Source organism: Pseudorasbora parva, chromosome 15 (genome assembly GCF_024679245.1).
Source record: "Pseudorasbora parva isolate DD20220531a chromosome 15, ASM2467924v1, whole genome shotgun sequence".
Lineage (NCBI taxonomy): Eukaryota > Metazoa > Chordata > Actinopteri > Cypriniformes > Gobionidae > Pseudorasbora > Pseudorasbora parva.
Window position 1 is genome coordinate 19,238,488 of NC_090186.1, and position 23,517 is coordinate 19,262,004.

At 43.5% G+C, this 23,517-nt stretch overlaps 1 protein-coding gene across 1 annotated transcript in view; it reads left to right on the plus strand.

The window, feature by feature from the left end:
- The window catches only part of LOC137041243 (exostosin-1), a 448,506-nt gene that overhangs the window by 346,040 nt on the left and 78,949 nt on the right, over window positions 1-23,517 (plus strand). The gene's annotated exons all lie outside the window — the stretch shown is intronic.

Genomic DNA, 23,517 nt, shown 5'->3' on the forward strand with positions numbered 1-23,517 from the left:
CAAATACAGAAACTTACTGCAAATGCTCACACCACAACCAAATACAGAAACTTACTGCAAATACTCAAAACACAACCATATACAGAAAGTGACTGCAAATGCTCACACCACAACCAAATACAGAAACTTACTGCAAATGCTCACAACACAACCATATACAGAAACTTACTGCAAATACTCACAACACAACCATATACAGAAACTTACTGCAAATGCTCACAACACAACCATATACAGAAACTTACTGCAAATGCTAACAACACAACCAAATACAGAAACTTACTGCAAATACTCAAAACACAACCATACAGAAACTTACTGCAAATACTCACAACACAACCATATACAGAAACTTGCTGCAAATACTCACAACACAACCATATACAGAAACTTACTGCAAATACTCAAAACACAACCATATACAGAAACGTACTGCAAATGCTCACAACACAACCAAATACAGAAACTTATTGCAAATGCTCACAACACAACCAAATACAGAAACTTACTGCAAATGCTCACAACACAACCATATACAGAAACTTACTGCAAATACTCAAAACACAACCATACAGAAACTTACTGAAAATACTTAAAACCCAACCATATAGAGAAACTTATTGCAAATGCTCACAACACAACCATATACAGAAACTTACTGCAAATACTCACAACACAACCATATACAGAAACTTACTGCAAATACTCAAAACACAACCATATACAGAAACTTACTGCAAATGCTCACAACACAACCATATACAGAAACTTACCGCAAATACTCACAACACAACCATATACAGAAACTTACTGCAAATGCTCACAACACAACCATATACAGAAACTTACTGCAAATACTCACAACACAACCATATACAGAAACTTACTGCAAATACTCACAACACAACCATATACAGAAACTTACTGCAAATACTCACAACACAACCATATACAGAAACTTACTGCAAATGCTCACAACACAACCAAATACAGAAACTTACTGCAAATACTCACAACACAACCATATACAGAAACTGACTGCAAATGCTCACAACACAACCATATACAGAAACTTACTGCAAATACTCACAACACAACCATATACAGAAACTGACTGCAAATGCTCACAACACAACTCACAACACAACCAAATGCAGAACGATACTGCAAATACTCACAACACAACCAAATACAGAAAGATACTGCAAATACTCACAACACAATCAGATATAGAAACATACTACAAATGCTCACAACACAACCAAATACAGAAACTTACTGTAAATACTCACAACACAACCGGATACAAAAATACGCTGCAAATATGTTTACAAAACAACCAAATTTTTATAATTCAGGCAAGTGTTATGCATCATTATAATCTGTTAAGTTTCTATTCTTTTTTAATAAAGTCACAATAAAAAACAAATTGTTGAGCTTGAACAATAATGAAAACAAACATGATGCACAATCTGCAGCCTCCCTGTCAAAGATGTCTAATCTGATTCTCTTCAGAAAATAATCTCTAACTTGGTGAAAACGTATCACACAAACATAAGCATGCGTCTAAAGAAATGTTAAAATGTCTGGTTTTAAATAATGTAAATCAAATGAAAAACAAATATTTTGTGTTTATGTAATCTGTTTGAAAAGGGAGAGATGACCATAGACAGTAAAAGAAATGGACAGAGCTAACCCATTGACTTCAACGGCGGAAAGTGAGGTCAGTAAAGGAGCACTCATTTCCTGATGGCTGAGCGAACTGCGCAGGCTCAGACTGAGCTTGACGACGTAGATGTGACGTAAAAGCGAACTGTCTGACACCTGTAGGTCTTCTAGTAGTTGTGGAAAGTGAAATCTGAATCACGGTGTTTAAATATTTTCTTCCGTTGCTTTTGGCTTACTATGGGCTTCTCCCCAATCTTCTCCCTTGACTTTATCAGACTTTATGTCTCCATGTCCCCCCGACCGTCTCATAGACAGTAAAAGATTGCCTGTGAGCGTCTCCTCGGGTCTATACGGTCATTTTTCAACTGTGCGACAGTCGCGTTGGTTATGACGCAATCGTTAGCCTATTTTTACAAAAACAGCTTCTACGGGGCGATAGTGTAAGATACAAGGTAATGGAGCCTTTTATACATTGTCGTGTTTCTTTAGAAATAAACAATGGACAAATGGAGTCTTTAAATGCCTCAGATGTAAAGTTATTCACTGTCAAAGTGACTCAAAAATTAATGGGAGTCAATGGGATGCTGACAGCAGGTGATGGCTTGGTTAGCAATGGCCGCCCCTATGGGTGGAACGCTTTCCGAGTGCTAGATTACCCCCTTGGAGATGACATTCGTTTGCGAGTGTCTCATTATCCGCTAATGTGCCACGCCCACGGAGCGCGTGTTCTTTTGAGATTCAAATACTGAGAGCGTGAGCACAGTCACGCCCACACCAACGCAACATACTCGAATAAACACATTAACACTTCACATCAGTTTGAGACGTTTGCAATTTCTATTGAAACTGATATGACATGTATTTTAATATATTTGTAATGATGACGTTGCAATTTAATATATACAGTACATGTAAAAACGAATAACACACTACAGTTAAAATTGTAATCAATCATAAAATAATGCAGGCAGATTACCCCAATCGTATTTATAAGAAACAGTTTCCTTATGTGTGTGTGTGTGCCGTAGTCTGTAATATGGGTCAGGCTTTGGTATGTCTGCTGGCTGTGGTTTGTTTAAAAAGAACTGTGAGGGAATTGTATTTGGTGTGCTGGAATAAATTGGTGTTAGAGCACACTATAAGCTAGGCTAGCTTTAGCTGATAAGCAGGCAGTGTTTGAGCAGATGAGATCGAGCAAAGCGTTGATGCATATCTGCGATGGTGAGTGAACGGGATCCGGCTCAGACCTCGCTGTAATGAGTTCTACAGCACCACGGCCTGGCTGCAGTGTTTGATCAAAGACATGGAGCGGCCTACACCACTTTTTAGCATCATAATGTCATGCAGTTCTTAAAGCCAGACTACCAGCACTCCACACAGATACTGTTTAGGAACAGATAGATTCTATATTAGATATGGCAATTTTCAGTATGGGCTTGTCACAATCCCTCCCGAGGGTTATTAATATAGTGCCATTTCGGAACCAGGATGAATGCGCCTATATGTATGATAAAATTATGTTTAGCTTTGCACTCTGTCTATATATTTTTTTTTATTAGACCTCAAGCTTTATCGGAGTCTTCAGCTACAGTGATTTTTATCTCAGTCAAGGACTGAAGCCACAGTCAGTTTAACATGTGATACCATCAAGTTCTCACTTCTAAAGATGCCATTACTTCATTTCTCTTTCTGTATTAGAATGAAAAGCTAGTTTTTTTATTTGCGCTCTCAAGGACCACAGTAAAAACGTCAATCTGATTTAAATGAATATGTGATACCATGCCTCTATTATATTTTTAAAAAAAAGAAAGAAAACATTTATACACACATCCACCAAGCTGAAAACTTAAGTGTGTGATTTGTGCCATGTTATTTGTAAATTGTACTTGAAAATTATCATCACTGTGGTACAAATGAAAAAAAAAATAATGGAAGTTTTGGAAGATAGGAAGTCAAAACAAACCAAAAAAGGTTTGTTTTGCCTGGCGGCGGAGAAAAATGCCAGCAAAGCCATTCAGTCCGTTGTGGCAACGCTGCCGAATATCTAGAAGTTAAAGCCGGAGCAAGAGAAATATCTTTTTTGAGAAAAAGTTTGATTTTCCTGCTTTCGCCGAGAGTGGTGAAGGAGTTAGCTAAGGTGAACGCTAGCGATACGTCACAACCAAACTGGCAGATCCAATAGTTTTAAACTTCAGCAGAGTGCCACCTTCAAGGAAGTTAACACTTGTCAATGGAGAGTGTCCAGACTCTGTATAAATGAAATTTCTGGTAGGACCAGGCTACATGTACACAGGAAGTCAATAGACTCCAATGTTGTTTGGTCCACAAAAAAATTAAAAAATAAAAATGCTTAAACTCCCAACACAAACTTTTGCTCAAAAAGTACAATTTTATTTATAAGAGTCTTTATAACATTGTGACTAAATTTAAATAAACTTTTTTTCCATCAAAATATGAAACTATGACTATAGAACTGTAAAATTAAACCCCCCAAAAATAAATAAAAAAATAAGAAATTAAGTTGAATTAAACGGGACTGTCTGTTCTGACAGATTTCTTATTTTTTGCAATTAAGCTGAACTATACAATTCAAAGCTCACAATTCAACAACAATTTTTCTGTTGTATTTTCTGCCTTTGTTTTGGCCTAAAAAAAAACCTTTATAGAAAGCATTTTGTGCTAGCCACAGTGGAGGATAGTGACTAGACAGCAGTAGGGTTTATGTTGGAGAGGGTTTGGCGTGAGTCCGCGTACCCTGACAGCTGCTCAATTAGACGTTTCAGATAACACACCCTTAAACGGGAAAAGCTGTTTCAGCGTGTCAAACCTCTTGTAAACTGTCTGAATGGATTATGCTGGCTACATGGTGGTACAGCCTAACCAGAGTGAAGGAATTAGCTAAAGCTGTCAGAGTTTTACATGGGTTCCAAGTGAACTCATAATTAGTCATGTTCTAGTGATCACCTGATTTTTGCCTGAGAGTAATTGGATGATGTCAAATCAGATGATTCTCAGACAGACAGTTGGAATCATTTTTGTCTTCACGTACCCCCTTTTTTGAGAAGGTACATTTCATTTTTTTTTTTTTTGATGTCCACTTATAAAGTTAGCCCTGGTTTCTTGCACCAAAACTTCTATTTTTCTGACCCTTAGAACTGAACAGACTGGGTTTGCTAATGAGCCTTTAAGAACTAAACACATTACAAATTACTTCTTTATGGCTTTGGGTTAGTTAACCCAAAAATTAAAATTCTGTCATTAATTACTCACCCTCATGTTGTTCCAATCTGTAAGACTTTTGTTCATCTTCTTTTTGATGGAATCTGAGAACTCTCTGACCCCTCCATAGACATCCTACGCCACTGCAACTTTGAACCATGAACAAAAAGTATTTAGTAATCAATAATATGCCCCGTAATCATAATGTGTGTGGAGAGAAATTAGTTATTTGTGTTTTTCTGCATCTAGTGTTAATTTCAAAAGTAAACTGCAGTAAATCGATATTGAAGTTCTTCAAAAATGTAAGTAAAGGCACGTTTCTCCAATGACTCTAGGTTGCGACATTCTAAAATCGAACTGAAATATGGTTAATTATTTCAATTCATTGCATTGTTAAAAATTAAATTGTTGTTGAACATTCATTTATTCTTTGAAACTGGATCAATTGTCTAGGAATACATTAGGTCTTTTTTATTTTATTATCATTCAGTTTACCAAGGACAGAATGTGGTCCTGAATATCAAGGCACTGTAATAATCTAGCCCTGCTTTATTTCACTACAAGCACCATACAGGGAATAATAAATCATTTGTTAAAGTATGAGATGGCTGCACTAGGGGAAATGTGGCTAATGTTGATATTTTCCTCAGAGCGCTCTTTATGCACCCTGACAGGAGCTTTCACCTCCTCCTTTTTTAACTCATTTTATCCAAGTGACATTATACAGTGTATTGCAAGATACCTTTCCAAGGGTAATCAATGCGTTTCTCCCTGAGTGAGATTTAACTCAGTGCCAGCATAAATAATCACAGGTGAGCTTGAACATTAAGTATTAATAAGCCTATACTGAGAGAGACTCTGCTTTGAACTTAGCTGTAGTGTAGGTTCAATGCAAAATGACAGCATCTCCTGACAAAAAGCTCCTCCAGGAATAAAAGTAATTGTACTCCTCATAGTAACATTTAAAGGCTCCTTCTCGTACAAGCCTGTTTAGACCTAAGGGGTCAATGTTTGGATGGTTAGCATGGCCCCATTAGCCCCTGCTGGTGGCAGCGCCAGGTTTTGTGCTTCCAGGATGTCACAACAGCTAAGTAGGCTAACTACCATTGAGATGAATGGGAGGCTAACAGATGGCTTTATCCCTATATTATCCAAGGCTTTGTGGTAGTTACTTAGCTTAGGTGCAGTGTTTTAAATGATAGTGTGATTATCACTGTGTCATTTCCTGCTAAAACCATTCGCTGTGGGGATGCACCAACCGCTGCCTTATTAACAATAATAGTATCACATTTGAGAGTTACACTGTGAATTAGAGTATGAAAGGACATTGATGTGGACCTATTAGTAATCTGATCCCAAATTACATTGATCCATTTATGCTCTACTCTTTTGCAGAGCAAAATGTTCTAACGTTACCCTGACTAACACCTGATTCTAACCATGTGGAATGTGTGATAAAGCTATCACTTTAATGTAAATCTTTTTTGCCATTGCACAGGCCAAAACACTTTTACCATGGTACATTACCTGTAAACGAATACCTTTTGACGTTTGCTTCGCATAACCAGTCTACATATTTATGGCTTTTCTAACATAGTCAACTTGCTTGGCAACTCACCTGATACAGCAATGCACGAGGAGTGCTTGGGTATGAGTCCTGTAAAAGACGTCAAGTTGTCATGATAAAAGTAAAAAAAAAAAAAAAAAAAAAAAAAAGTTGTGTAACTGTTAGATGTTTTTATCTCACATTTAACGTTACACTATTTTTTAGGTTTAGGGTAGTCAGGGCTCACATTAAAAGGTTTTTTCTCCCAAAAAAAAAAAAAAAAAAATGTCATTAATGACTCACCCTAATGTCATTCCTCACCAATAAGCCCTCTGTTCATCTTCAAAACACAGTTTAAGATATTTTATATTTACTCCGAGAGCGTAAGTGTAACTTGGCACACTATACTGTCCATGTCTAGAAAGGGAATAAAAACATCATGAAAGTCCATATGTGACATCAGTTAGTTAGTTAGAATCTCTTGAAGCATCAAAAATACAATTTGGTCCAAAAATAGCAAAAACTAAGACTTTATTCAGCATTGTCTTCTCTTCCGCGTTTGTTTTAAAACCTCAATAAAGATTCAAACGGTCATGATTCAGCGTATTGATTCATGATTCGGATCGCAAATGTCACGTGATTTCAGCAGTTTGGCAGTTTTTTTACGGTCTATGTTTGACACACGTTCCAAATCATGAATCAATATGCAGATTCATGACCGTTTGAATCAGCAGAACCACATCACCTCTCGCGGAAACACTCAGCCATATATTGAATTAAGAGTTTTGAACGAATTGGTTGAACCAAAGATTCATAAACATTTGCCTCATTCCTGAATAAATAAGTAGTTTAAACGAATCGTTTGAACGAACGACTCAATGACTCACTCATTAAGAAGGCACATGCCGCCACCTACTGGGGGTTTAGTTTCATGTCTAAAAGCATCATTCTTTCCAATATTTCGTATTCCTACATTTAAAAAAATAATAATTTACATATTTAATGCAGTAGTAATTTGTCAGTGTAAATTATTTGATTTGATTGGAAACTATCAAATGTATATGGTGTCCTATTATTCAAATTTAATTTATTGATCAAATTTAATAAGAAAATGAAAGATGAAGCATATATTTAAAAACATTAAGGGAAAATGTCCTTAAAGGTAAAAATATCATTAATATACAGATTTAAATATGTCAAAGCTGATAAAACACTGATCAGAATATTGCTTCAGCATAAATTACAATTAATTACAATACATTTGCAAAAAGATTTATGGACAAACAATTGTTTTTACTCAGAAAAGTCAAATCAAATCATCCTTTATTTATAGTGTTACACCCTGTCTGTGGTGTTCTTTGTGTTTTGAGTTCAGCCCCCGTGACCCAATCTGCGTCCCAATTCACTATCCATTCGAAAATAGAATTTGACAAGCCGAAGCGCGAGAGACCTCCCCTCCATATTACGCGGGTTTTTTTACGCTCTATACGGCACTTTGACTCCGACTTTTGTTTCATACAATCGTATGATATGGAAAATAACAGGTTCTGTGTTGAATCAACTGAAAATAGCCGCGAGCAAGTAAGCCTATTCATGAGGTAAAGTGGAAAACGGCAACACACAAACGTTTCACTTTAACAGAACCACAACCACAATTTACATCGCAACAGCAAAGAAATATGGTAGCCTATTTTGGAAGAAACATTTATTAAAAATGTTGCTATATTACTTAAATTAATATTGCAGAATATAAATGACTTTTATAGAGGCTGTTTTCGTATTTTTACAGGTGCTTACATTTTTATACTTACAAATATAATAGTTTATTATATATGTTTGATATAGGCTAGCCTATGACGAGCAAGGTTTGTACAGTCTATGTTTTTTACCCCGTGACTACCATGATCTTACATTTAAATGAAACTGGCCTACAGTTAAACTATAGTCTATAAAACTGTTTTAAAGTCTGGATCCCATGAATTAAGGACAAAGCTTTTTTTCCTCTTTAAAAGTTTTATTAACTTTTTTTAGTAGATGTATTGAAATTGAATAGCCTCATGAAAGATAGATATCAGTGTCTTACTTAAATTATGCGTTAACTCTTGAGAAATATGATTGTTCAACCCAAAAATGTGATAATTTACTCACCCTAATGTCATTCCAAACCTAAATGAATTTATTTCTGTGTAGTATAAAATAAAATAATTTGAGTCTGTTTTTTTGTTCATACAATATTCAAATGATAGCCTAACCAAAATGGCTTGGTTGCCAACATTCTTCAAAACATCTTCTTTTGTGTTTCAGTCATACAGGTTTGGAATGACACGAATGAGTAAATGATGACAGCATTTAAAAGAAGTAAATTTACTTTACTGCATCCTAGCTCAAAATCATCAGTGCTTTACTGCCAAGGGCATTTCTGTGTGACAAAAAAAGCTATATTACGTGTATCTGCATTTGTAGCAAAATCGATAATATATCATTATTTGTCCCTGTCCTAGATTTATTTATTTACTCCAATTTAAGGCCCCAACCCCAGCAAAAACATTCACGGGGAACTCATGGGCCGGATGTAATGGGTAGGCCAGAGCCGAATTTTAGCCCCAGTCCAGCCCTGCCTGTGTCTTGTTTATCACCTCGTTTACCCTGTGAATTTAGTTCTCAGTTTCTTCTCAGTGTTGGTCCGTTGACGTTCGTCAAGTGGTGTGTTTGTATGTTCCTGAGTTGTTGCTATTAAAAAGTTACCTGTTCCAAGTTCTCCTTCTCCTTCGTGAGCTTCAGCTACACACTACGCCTGTAACCTATAGCGCTTTTTATTGGTGTTATTTTCAAATGCAATGAATCATAAACCTTTTATTGTCACTTACTGGACATTTAATTTTCAAACTGCTGCGATCCCTACAACAATCAACATATGTTGCCAGATACATATTAAATTCACTTACTAGATATTTCACTTTGAAAGTGTCATGAAATGTGCAAAAATGAACTTATCATTAAATACATTTATTATTATTCATATTTTTATTTTTTATTAGCCTGGGTTGGATAAATAACGCTAGCTTGTCAAATGGTGCATTGTATTTAAAATTAATTCTGTGGTTGAGATTTTTGGGGTGAAAAAAGTATCTTTCATCTTGCTCATACTAATGGCATGGCTTACATTTGTGTTTTGTTTTTTGTTTGTTTTATAGCATATATACGAATGATTGAATAATATTGATTATTTGAATATGTGTGAGCTTTATTAAAAATGACTCATGATTAAAATTTCTGCTCACAAGTGATACAACATTTGTGATGCAAATAAGGCATGTTGTCTGACTGATATCAGCTGATTAGTTAGATTTTCACCCGATTAAATAAATACTTAAAAAAAAAAAAAATGAAAACGAGGAATATGCAGTGATATTTTGATTTCTTGGTTTAGGACAAGGGTAAAACTATTAAAACTTCAATTAGATACATTTAAAGCTGTGGTAAAAATTTGATTTTATATATAAAACCTCTAGTGTAATCGACGCGCCACCCTAAATGAACCCGTCTCTGCGTGATACCAAGAAACTTTTAATATTCCGATCTGATATGATTTCTGACCTGTAAGGTTGCCAGAATAATAATCATACACTGTTTGTTAATAGGCCAGAGGAGAACTGGCACCCCGACTGAGTCTGGTTTCTCCCAATGTTTATTTTTCTCCATCATGCCCTGATGGAGTTTTGCTTCCTTGTCAATGTCGCCTTTGGCTTGGCTTGCTCAGTTGGGGACACTAAAATTATGATCAAAGTTATTCAACTAAATATACAAACAAAATTAATTATTTATGTCTTATTTAATTCTATAAACTATAATACTGATCAACCAGCATTGTATGATAAATTAAAATGAGCTAATAACATCATTGTTTTTCTCTGGAGCGACTGTACAGCCAAATCAAATTGTGTTGCAATATTGTCCTGTTTAACTCTGTGAAGCTGCTTTGAAACAATCGTCATTGTAAAAGTACTATATAAATAAAGTTGATTGATTGATATAACATGAAGAAAATACCACTTCAGAATAATAGTTATTGGTTAATATTAGTTAACTTCATTAGTTATCATTAACTAATAATGACCTGCACTTATAAAGCATTTATTTATCTTTTTTCAACATTTACTAATACATTATTAAAGTCTTGTTAACATTAGTTAATGCATGTGAAGTAACATGAACAAACCATGAACAGCTGGATTTTTTTATTAACTAACATTAACAAAGATTAACAAATACAATTGCATGTACTGCTCATGGTTAGTTCTTGTTAGTTACATAAACTAATGTTAAAGCTACACCGTGTAACTTTTATAGTTTATTCTTAGTTAGAAACACTTAGTTCTTTCAAAAATATATGTGCTCATTAATGTATATTTACTTCTTTCAAGTAATAAAGTATTCTCATAAGTTTATAATATGCCATTAAAAAATACATACGGGATGAGGGGATCGAATGCCGGTCGCCATGTTGCTCCTCCATCTTGAAAGTACATAGCCAAAGAGGGACATACCCATAAATTCAAGCTTTGCCTTTCGCGTTTTAACACTTGATGGCACCTTGTCGTATGTGAAGAAGGGGATTGCCATGTTAATCTTGGACTAAATCGGCCACCGTAGGAGTTAAAACTAAATCAGAATTGAGAGAAACTATTATTCACTGGATGGTCATATACCTTTTCACCACTAGATGGGGGAAAATATCACACAGTGTAGATTTAACTAATGACCATTATTCTTAAGTGTTACCAAAATAGTTTTGCTTTGATAAGTATACACCCTTGGGATATAAAATTACCAGTAATTGAAGAAACAATACAACATCAGTGTACAAAACTGTTCACTCCTTTTGTTCACATTTTCCCCATGGACAATTTGTGACTCGCCATCACCATGTCGTGAATAACAGATAGGCTTAACTAGCTAAATAATCTGTTTTTCTTTTCCTAGTAATTGCTACCACAAGTATGTCCAATCATGTCTTCTCTGGTCATTGAATAAGTGGCGTTCACCTGCCAGTGACGAGCAGAAAGCACAGCCGTAAATACAATGTCACTCTTTACTTTTTCCACTTTAAAAGAATGCGGCACCTCTACAAGCCACTTTTCCATCTAATTACTGTAGTCACTGACAGCATGGTAGGCTAGTAATTTGATTTATATTGAGTTACACAAGGAATGGATTAACAGCTAATAAAAAATGCATAGCACCACCCTTGCAGTCACCGCATTTGTCACAGGCCTTTACTTTCCTTCATGTGCCCTTTATGCTGCGCTTTGGGCAGAGAATGAGAAATAGACCTGCATATTCATTCGTATTCTGTCTTATTCCCACTCTCTTCCCAGGATGCTCTCAGCTGGGGAAAAATAAATAGATTTACAGGCCTCCGTCGGTTCATGTTATAGTTGTAAATTGCTCCCGATGCTATGTGTTTTTGAGCTACCAGGGAGCTAAATGTGCACAACTCATATTGTATTATTAATAAATGTGTAATTTTTGTTCCCTTTCGTTCAGTCACTCCGACGTAACGTCAGTGACTGACGAATGGGGGTTTCGCCTAGAAGCCAATCATCTTCAAAATCTTAGAAAGCGCCCAATGGCAGTGCCAATGCCATGGGCATGCGAAATTTGCATGCGTAACTCCGCCTACCCACCTGGGTATATAAGGAAGTAGCTGGCATGAATCGCATTATGTTTCTGCTTCGGAGCCAAGAGCATCTCTTCACTCCGGCAAGCCTGAATTCTGAAGTCCTCTCTTCAGTCTTCGAGACGAGCGGTTCTTCAGGGTGTTGGTGTAACGGCGCGTTCCAGCGATCTCACATTGCCTGCCTGCTGATCTGTGCAGTGATCTGCAACAGCTGTGTGTGTTTTCCCTGGGCGCTTCGGCACTCTGTAGAGCTTCCTCTCACAAAAAGAGCTTGCGTGTGGCACGTCTTTTTCAAGACGGGTTGCCCGCGCACTTCCGGGTGCGGTCGATATCTGTTGCTGTCTTTGGGACGCATTCACTGCTCGACGTGTTTGGGCCCAGCACGTTCGGACAGTGTTTGTGGATGTGCTGTGTTCCCTCTGTGGGAACATGACCATCGCGATGTTGTGGTCGAGACTCAATGATCTCTGTAAAGAGAGAGAGTCCCCTCTGCCACACCCCGATCTACCATCTCCGAGAGAGGTGGTACTTTGGCTGGTGGCCAGGGTGACCTGAGGGCGGTGCTGTGGTATTAAGAACCCCGACGATCATTCCTCGGGCCACTCCCGCCCTCTTGCACATCGCTTCCAGTGAGTGTTGAACTGAAGCAGCGGGACCGTCTGCTGACGCCCCGTTCGTTTCGTTCATACTCCAGATAGCGGCGAGAGGTCGATTGCCGCATCTCAAGGTGGGCTAGAGTCCTTTGGGGATGACGATTCGGCTATGCTCCGCCTCCGGGTGTGGTAGCACTGTAGAATCTGACCTAGAGTTGACAGCCATGTTATCTCGGGCAGCCGCGAGCCTCGGGCTGGTGTGAATCTCCACCCTGTCACGAGTGCTCGCGGTTGGGCGATTGGTTTTTGGAGGTGGCACCCGACAGCTGCGGGCCCCGCCTCCAATGCCATTTCGCTCCCGAGATGCATGAGGAGTGCACGCGGTCCGGGAGATCTCCGGGTCTTCCCGCGACCGTTTGGTGGTCTCCTCCGCCTTCTCTGCCCTCGAGGGGTCGCGGCCTAAGGGTACACTGGGGTCCCTCCCCCTCAGTCAGGTGCTCTGTTGCGCACTACGGTGTCCACTGAGTGCTTTGACTTGACGCGGTGAGGCTATCCTAAGCGCCCTCCCAAGCCTGCTGGCTCGTCTACTTCGGTGGCGTAGTCCAGCAGTGCTATGGGGTAAGCTGCCGCCCCGATGCGTATGCACGAGGACAGAGCTGATCCAGGGCTTACGAGCCCCTCGCAGAGCAGACCCCAGTGGAACGCGAGTCCTTCCCTGGTCTCCTCTGTCAGGGCGCAGTCGTTACCAGTGCCTCGACACCGGGCCGCTATGCCACCCGAGTCCGGGCCGGTAACACTGCCTCGAGAAAGGCGTGCCGCCACCGATCCCGCCCAGCGCGGCATAGGTGACCACACGCCCCCTGGGTCAGGAGATGTCCACAGCTGTGGTCCGGGAAAGACAACTGGCCTTACTTGGCGATGTGGGATGGCTGAGTGAGCCCGCCTCCTCAGCTCGCCCATATCCCAGGCCGGCCTTATCGGCGGCACGGTCAGGGACTGCGCCCAACAGTTCTTGGCTGTCCCCAGAGGCAGACTGAGGCCATCTGCCCCGGCGGCCCGCTGCTGCACCTAAGCGCCACCGGCACAGTTGCCTCAGCCTCCTCGCCAGGGCGACTTCCTGCGACCCCCTCCCGCGTGGCCACAGCAGCAGCCTTCACCCTGGCCACGCCACAGGGCGCGCTGCAGGAAGCCGTCCCAGTCCGCGCCAGCCCCGCAGCCTGCTGAAAATAAGGCCAGCGGCGCTCCGGACGCGGACAGCTCTGGGATGGGCAGTTCTTTCATGGGGACGGTGGCAGGTCCGCCCCTTCCCCCGGTGAGGGCCGGGGGAGAATCCTTTGTCCAGCTGCTGGCCCACGGGTCAGCAGCAACCTTTCAGAAAGAACTGATTAACCCATCCCTGAGCACCCAGAGACCGGTAACGGCAGTGTGCGCCGCCCCCGGGCCACGCCGCTCTCGTCCCTCTCTGTCGCCAGCCCCCTCTCAGAGCAGACCCCAGTGGAACGCGAGTCCTTCCCTGGTCTCCTCTGTCAGGGCGCAGCTGTTACCGCCGCCCCGACACCGGGCCGCTACGCCACCCGAGTCCGGGCCGGTAACGCTGCCTCGCTGCCCCACCGAGGGTACGCCGGTGCTCCGCGTGACCCCGTTGTTACACTCCCTGGGAGCGTGGCTACAGCTGCCGGGACTGTCCCGCTGGGTCGCACGGACCATCCGGCTCGGCTACGCGATTCAGTTCGCGCGAGCTCCTCCCCGTTCCGGGGTGTCCGGTACACCATGGTGGGGTCCAATGCCCCAGTCATGCGTGCGGAGATCGCGACCCTACTGGCGAAGGGTGCGGTCGAGCTCGTCCCTCCAGCCGAGATGAAGTCCGGCTTCTACAGCCCTTACTTCATTGTACCGAAGAAATCCGGTGGGTTACGACCGATCCTGGACCTTCGCGTCCTGAACCGATCTCTGTACAGGCTTCCGTTCAGGATGTTGACTGCGAAACGCCTTTTCGAATGCGTTCGTCCATGCGATTGGTTTGCAGCGATCGACCTGAAGGACGCGTACTTCCATGTGTCCATCCTTCCGCGACACAGACCGTTCCTGCGGTTTGCGTTCGAGGGGCGGGCATATCAGTATGCCGTACTACCATTCGGGCTAGCTCTGTCCCCTCGCATCTTCACGAAGATTGTCGAGGCAGCCCTTGCGCCACTCAGGCAACAAGGGGTTCGCATCCTGAACTATCTCGACGACTGGCTCATACTGGGCCACTCTCGGGACCGGGTGTGCGAACACAGAGACCTGGTTCTCCACCACTTAGCTCGTTTGGGCCTTCGGGTCAACTGGGAGAAGAGCAAACTCTGCCCCGTGCAGAGGATCTCTTTTTTCGGTATGGAGATCGACTCGGTCGCCATGTGCGCGCAGCTTACCGGCTTGCGCGCGCAGTCGCTGCTGACTTGCCTCAGGAGATAAAGAGCAAGAGTGCGGTTCCACTGAAACTATTTCAGAGGCTCCTGGGGCATATGGCATCTGCAGCCGCGGTACGCCGCTCGGATTGCTTCATATGAGACCGCTTCAGCACTGGCTTCGCGATCGAGTCCCGAGATGGGCATGGCGGTCTGGCACGCTCCGGGTCCCAGTGACTCAGGCCTGCAGACAGACACTCACCCAGTGGTCGAACCTCAGCTTTCTACAGGGCAGGAGTGCCCTTAGAACGAGTTTCCCGGCATGTTGTTGTATCAACAGATGCGTCCACCACGGGTTGGGGTGCCATGTGCAATGGACATGCAGCCGCCGGTTCTTGGTCAGAGAGCCAGAGCCGCCTGCATATCAATTGCCTCGAGTTGCTGGCAGTACGGTTCGCCCTGCACTGCTTCCGAGCGTTGCTGAAGGGTCAACACGTACTAGTCAGATCGGACAACACGGCCGTAGTAGCGTACATCAACCACCAGGGCGGTCTACGCTCCCGCCGCATGTCTCAACTCGCCCGCCATCTCGTTTTATGGAGTCAGAAGCGCCTGAGGTCCCTTCGTGCTGTCCATATCCCGGGGATCCTGAACCGTGCAGCCGACGAGCTCTCACGGGTTCAGCCAATCCCTGGGGAGTGGAGACTCCATCCCCAGTCGGTCCAGCTGATTTGGGATCAGTTCGGGGACGCACAGGTAGATCTGTTTGCCTCCCACGACTCGTCCCACTGCAGCCTGTTCTATTCCCTGACCGAGGGCACGCTCGGCACGGATGCACTGGCGCACAGCTGGCCGCGGGGCCTACGCAAGTATGCGTTTCCCCCAGTGAGCCTTCTTGCACGTTTTCTGTGCAAGGTCAGGGAGGACAAGGAGCAGGTCATCTCGGTCTCCCCGTACTGGCACGGCCGGACCTGGTTCCCAGAACTAGTGCTCCTTGCGACAGCCCCTCCCTGGCCAATCCCTCTGAGACAGGACCTACTCTCTCAGAGACGTGGCACCCTGTGGCACCCGCGTCCCGATCTTTGGAACCTCCACGTGTGGCTCCTGGACGGGACGCGGCAGGTTTGAGTACCCTACCACCTCCGGTGGTGGCTACCATCACTTCCGCTCGGGCCGAGCACAAGACAGGCCTATGCGTTGAAGTGGAACCTCTTCGTCAATTGGTGCTCTTCTCGCCAAGAAGACCCCTGGGAATGCCCGATCGGGTCTGTGCTCTCTTCCCTCCAGGAAGGGTTGGATCGAAGGCTGTCTCCATCCACCCTGAAGGTTTATGTGGCCGCTATCGCCGCTTACCATGACCTCCTGGACGGGAAAACGGTAAGTAAGCACGACCTGGTCGTCAGGTTCCTGAGGGGTGTGAGGAGACTACATCCTCCTCGTGCTCCTCTCGTACCCTCTTGGGACCTCTCAGTAGTTCTAAGTGCTCTGCAGAGGGCCCCATTTGAGCCTTTGCGGTCAGTAGATGTTAAGTTCTTGTCTATGAAGACAGCGCTCCTGACCGCACTGGCCTCCATCAAGAGGGTAGGGGACCTGCAGGCATTTTCGGTTGACGAAGCGTGCCTGGAATTCGGGCCGGCCGACTCTCACGTGATCCTGAGACCCCGGCCTGGATATGTGCCCAAGGTTCCCACCACTCCGTTCAGAGACCAGGTGGTGAACCTGCAAGCGCTGCCTTTGGAGGAGGCAGACCCAGCCTTGGCATTGCTCTGTCCAGTACGCGCTCTTCGCGCTTACGTAGACAGGACGCAGTGTTTCAGGACCTCAGACCAGCTCTTTGTCTGTTATGGTGGGAAGCTGAAAGGGAAGGCTCTCTCAAAGCAAAGGCTGTCTCACTGGATAGTGGACACCATTGTTTTGGCTTACCAGCAGCAGGGACGCCCATGTCCCCTTGGGGTCAGGGCCCATTCCACCCGGAGTGTGGCCTCCTCTTGGGCTTTAGCACATGGCGCTCCGCTGACAGACATCTGCAGAGCTGCAGGCTGGGCGACACCAAACACATTCGCCAGGTTTTTTAACCTCCGAGTGGAGCCTGTATCCGACTATGTACTCGCCTCTACAAGTGGCCGGTAATGGATTGGCTCAGGTGTCTTCGCTTGCTCGCCATTCCACTCCACGGACTGGATACGTGCGATATTCTTCTCAGGTGAGTTCCCCGAGAGCCCTGAGCTCCTCCAGCACTGACGACGCCGACGCCAGTAAGTCTGCCCTTAGCCCAGACACTCGTGTCCGGCCAGGTGCCCCATGTGCATGGTTCCCCTCCGGCGACCCCCACATGTGTATTTCCACCGTAAGCCTCCCTGAGCGGGTGTATTCCCTTGGCAACCTTGCCACCTCCTGGGGTTAAAAATCCACCTTCGGCTGGTACCCCAGTGATCTTCCGTATGCAGCCCCCCGGGGTCATACGTGTATCCCTAAGTCCTCCCTACGGGTAGGCATCTTGGCGCATATCTCCTCCTGGAATATGCCTCCCAGTGTACCTTGGTATTCCTGCGTTAAGTAGAGGCCTTTGACCGTCTAACTTGCATCAGGGTTCTCACGCTTGCGCAGGGCACTGGAAGACAGCTGAGTGGCGTTATTGTATTGGGACCCCCATTCGTCAGTCACTGACGTTACGTCGGAGTGACTGAACGAAAGGGAACGTCTCGGTTACGTATGTAACCCTCGTTCCCTGAGGAGGGAACGGAGACGTAACGTCCCGCTGCCACTTCCGCTGTACCGCTGGAACGGCCGAGAGTTCAGTCTTGGCTCCTCAGCAAGTAACATAATGCGATTCATGCCAGCTACTTCCTTATATACCCAGGTGGGTAGGCGGAGTTACGCATGCAAATTTCGCATGCCCATGGCATTGGCACTGCCATTGGGCGCTTTCTAAGATCTCGAAGATGATTGGCTTCTAGGCGAAACCCCCATTCGTCAGTCACTGACGTTACGTCTCCGTTCCCTCCTCAGGGAACGAGGGTTACATACGTAACCGAGACGTTTTTCTTTGATGAAGACATACAAAGAGAGTAGGATGCAGTCAGTATAATAGAATTACCCACTAGAACTTTAACAGATAATTAACACATTTATCATCATGCATCTACTTGAAACAATAAAAAAAATATCGATATACGTGATTATTTGCAATTTGATTAATTAATTAGCGTAGTATGGTGAGTATGGGGAAAATCATCCCAAAATCCATGGCTAGTTTATCAATTTTATACAGCTGCATATTATGTAAGCATTATTGTGCACCTGAATTTGTGTCTTAGTGTTGAACCTGAATATATATCATGTTCTTTCACTGTTATTGAGAAGTGCCTCTCAAGGCCACGGCTGTGCCTGATCAGAATGGAACACACAGACGCCTCAAGAAATACATACATACATGCATAAATAAATAAATGGGAGTTTATTAACTCTTTTTTTGCGTTGGTATAAACTATATGCTGTGTATATATATACTGTATATATATGTATGTGTGTGTGTATGTGTGTGTGTGTGCCTAGTTCTGTCATGAGACTCCCTTTCGCCTTCAGAACTGCCTTAATTCTACATGACATAGATTCAACAAGGTGCTGAAAACATTCTTTAGAAATGTTGGCCCATATTGATAGGATAGCATCTTGCAGTTGATGGAGATTTGTGGGATCCACATCCAGGGCATGAAGCTCCCGTTCCACCACATCCCAAAGATGCTCTATTGGGTTGAGATCTGGCAATTGTGGAGGGTCAGGAGTCAGGAGGTCCTTCCTCAGAGGAATGACCTTGCACAATGTCTGTGCAAGAAGGCTCACTAGGGAAAACACATATTTGCGTAGGCCCCGGGGCCAGCTGTGCGCCAGAGCATCCGTGCTGAGGGTCCCCTCGGTCAGGGAATCAAACAACTGGCAACGGGCCGTGTCCAGGGCGGCAAAATAAGGTCTACCTGTGCGGCCCCAAAGTGATCCCAAATCAGCTGGACCACCTGGGGATGGAGTCTCCACTCTCCCAGAAGCACTGGGGACCGCTGTCCTGCGTTTGAACGAATTCAAGCAGTTCGACACCGACTGGACGCGCTTTCGGTGAGGCGCACTGTCAGGGCGACCGAATCCAGCTCCATACCAAGAAAAGAAATCCTCTTCGTGGGGCAGAATTTGCTCTTCTCCCAGTTGACCCGAAGCCCCAACTGGCTGAAGTGCCTGAGCACCATGTCCCTGTGTTCGCACAACTGCTCTCGCGACTGAGCAAGAATCAGCCAGTCGTCGAGGTAGTTGAAGATACAAACACCACTCTCTCTCATGGGAGCAATGGCCACCTCTGCGACTTTCGTGAAGACACGGGCTAGCCAGGCCCCCAGCGACTGAACCAACGGGACCAATGGTACCACAGACGTATCTGCAGCGGGGCAGCGCAGCGGCATGCAGGGGCCCGACCGGGACAGCGCGGTGGCGGTCCGCGGCGGGGTCTGCGTGCGCGTGGCAACACTTACCCCCCTGCTGGCGATTGGAGAGGCGCCTGAGGGTGACAAGGCATGGGGGCGTCGAACACCGCCAAGCGCACTTGAGGCCAGTGAGGCCAGTGGCAGGACAGATGTTAGACACACAAAGGATCCCCCTGGCCCTCCTCCGGGGGGAGGAAGTGGTGCTGCTGCCACTTCCTGTAGAGCAGACTCCTCCATCTCTGGGTGGCCTGTCTCAGGGTCTCTTACGACGGCGCTTGCCACCTGGCTTTGCAGCGGCCTGAGCGGGCTGGACGTCCTTCCCGCAGTCGGCTCCATGCCTACGCCGGCGGCAGGTTGGAGGCAGCAGCGGACCGCCGGGCAGGATGTGCGGATGGCCTCCCTCTGCTTCTGGGCGGCCGAGAACTGCTGGTCAAAGCTCTCGACCACGTCGCCAAACAACCCAGCCGACGAAATAGGGGAGTCCAGGAACCGGGTCTTTTCGGTCTCCCTCATATCAGCCAGGTTGAGCCAGAGATGCCGCTCCTGGACCACCAAGGTGGATACGCATGGCCAATAGCACGGGCGGTGGTTTTCGTCGCGAGGTCCGTTGCTGTCCCTCCTCCTGGACCACCTCCTGGAGGAGCTCTGGGCCAGGACTACTCTCGTGCATGTCCATGAGTACCTGTGCTTGGTGCACCTGAAGCAACGCCATGGCATGCAAGGCGGACACGGCCTGGCCACAGGACCTGTAGGCCTTCGCGGTCAGACCGGAAGAGAATCTACAGGCCCCGGACAGGAGCTTCGGGTCCCCACGCCAGTTGGAAGCGGTCGCCGGACACAGTTGCATCGTGACGGCCTGCTCCACCGGCGGAAGACCCTCATACCCCCTGGCCTGCCTGCCGTCAAGGGTAGTGAGCCTGTTTCTGCTCTCACCAGAAAAGGAACACGCCCACCGAACCGACTGTGTGTCGTGTGTGTGCGTATGTGTAGTGCAATTTGCTCAGTTTCTCAGTTTTGCTGTTAAAACAGCAGCTCTCTCAGCAGCAGTGAGATTGAGCCGTCTGGCCAACACGAGCGATTTCCCCCTGCACACACTTTCTCTCTCTCCCGCTGTTTAGGATGGCAGTCAGATGCTTCATCAATGTTGTTCGGCTCCGAAGTGAATGACAATAGTGCGTGGCGATCGCTTCCGCTTTATATCCGCGCGATATGCAAAGCACGCACGCCAATGTTCATTGCCCGTTTTCTATATCTCGAAGCTGATAGGGGCTCCCAGAAGTGATCCCAATTCGAAAGGGAACTCATACTGGGGGCTCAGCCAGAATATTTTAAACTTACGTGTGAAAGTTTTGGTTTTAGTAATTTAGTTTGTTATTTTAATGCTTCAATTGAAATGTATTTATGCAAAAAGAAAAAAAAAAGCTGCATACATTTTGCGGAAGAACATTGTTTTGGTTGTGCTCAGCTCTAAGTGACTGTGTGGATGAATCTGACCCTTTGCAATAGATAATGCTTTACAGTGAACAATTATATCCATAGATTGCAAGAAAAATAAGGGCGAACATACAGGTTTACCATAGTGAGTCAAAGACAAAACAATTTGATGATGTATTGACTTTGTTAATGTGGAAGAAAAATGTTACATAGTGTACCTTTAATTTAAAAAAAGTATAAATGATGCCTTGACAAATAACTGCTTTGCACAATAGAGAAAATGAAGTTCAAAAGAAGAACAACATATGTTCCACTTATTGGCTGGATTGGTGATGCAGGATGGAGATAATATAGAGGAAAGAAAATGAGAGAAAGAGAGTGAGGCAGTAATTATAAGAGAATTAAATAGAAGAGAGTGAGCTCTAGCCAGATTAAGGCTGACTGTCAGAACAGAAGGAGAGAGCAAATAACAGGATCCTATCCCTCCACCTTCAGCTGGATCTTGGATCTTTTTCTCTCCCAGGATGTTTATTGTGTTGTCCTAATATAATACGCCTGAACAAATATAATATAACAGATCAGTCTCTAAGATTTCTGCATCGTATTAAATAGCCATCTACACCTGTGCTGTGACAACTCATCCGATATTATTGCAGCAAGTTGCAACAATAAACATAATATCAGGCTAAATAAGTAAATAAATATCACATGAGCAAGTGGGATGTTAAATATCAGCACAAATTATATTTGGCTGTAGTCAGAACAACAGCACAATTGTGAGTGTAATATTACTTAATTAGCCTGACTGATGTTACTTTTATATATAACAGTTCTATAAACAAGAAGTTAGTACTGAGTAATTTACGTTTCAGAAAATGATACTGTATGTTTTATCTCTGTTAAAACAAGTGTTTTTGTTTTTTAATGATTTTCATTTTAGTTAACAATAAATAACCCTGCTTTACATGAGCAGAGAGAGAGAGAGAGAGAGAGAGAGAGAGAGAGAGAGAGAGAGAGAGAGAGAGAGAGAGAGAGAGAGAGAGAGAGAGAGAGCGAGAGAGCGCATGTGTAGCGGATGGATTGAGTAGCTTTTCATTTCTTAAATAACCATGTATGAAACCACATCATGACCATATTCCAGGATGACAGTGTCAAGATTCATCAAGCTCAAATTGTGAAAGAATGGTTGGGAGGGAGTATGAAGATTATTTTTCACACATGAATCTGCACCTCTGAGTCCAGATCTTAAATTCATTGAGAGTCTTTGGGATGTACTGGAGGAGACTTTACAGAGTGCTCAACTCTTGCATTGTCAATATAAGATCTTGACCAAAAATGGATCGTTCAGTTATCGTTCAGTCTTGTCAATATTAATGTATAGCATCCTTGTTTATTCAGTATATAAGATTGTTCATTCGAGTCTACTGTGCCATACGTGTTGTAAACCGTTTCGTGACTACAATATAATGTATACATATTTTTGCACAATTTCTACCTGATAAAACATCTTATAACTCTTTATAAATTATGATTTATAAGATTTTCTTGTTTGTTTATTTATTTATTTAACTTCATTTTTATCAACCTAGTTGAGAAACTGAACTGAATATATCATTGTGAATATACACACACAGTTGTGTCAAAAGGCTGTTTTTTATTAATGGGAATTAATGTAAACTCAGTCGGTTATGCTTTAAATGAACGATATCAGTTGAGGAAAATCTAAAGTCTAAAGGATCTGTGCATTAGTTCTTAAAGTGACAGCCTGCTAATACAGTAAAGCTGCCGCTGTCTATCAAACAACAGAAGAACGAAAAAATCACTTTGGATTGTCACTTGTGCTTTTGGTGCTTTTTGTGCTTGTGCTTTTTTTTGTCACTTGTGCTTTTATTAACTGTATATTTAATTTATGTGAAGACTATTGTTTTTAGTTCTTATTTTTAATAACAAAGATAAATAAAAAATTATAAAAAATAATCGTCAACCCCTAGATCAGGCGTCTTTTTTATCTGGATGTTCCTAATATTCAGTTTTAGGTTGATATAACTATATGTTATCAAGTCAAGCAAAGAGTTTTTGGTATTTAAATACTGGCATTAAATGTTTTGTTTGTTTACATTGATGTTAAAATTATATTGTCAGATTTATGACATACATTTTTGCTAAAATGCCAGTTGTAGCGATGCTTTCTTTTCCCAGAAAGAATGTGAAAAACATAAGTGGTATCATTTTCAGTTTTTAAATATGTTTTTTTATATATATATATATAATTGAAATAGATTTTACACACTAATAGAAATATTGTGTTGCATATTGAATATGGCATTAACAAGATATTGCATATCGCTTTTTTTTTTTTTTTTCAGTATCGCACAGCCCTATATGTATATAAATATTTGTATTGATGTGGACATGCCCATGCTTTCTGATTGGTAATTAAAAGAAGGATCTTACCATTAGCTAAACCTGCATGTAGAATTGTTCACTTCTTTGAGAATGAAGTACCAAATGTTAAACTATA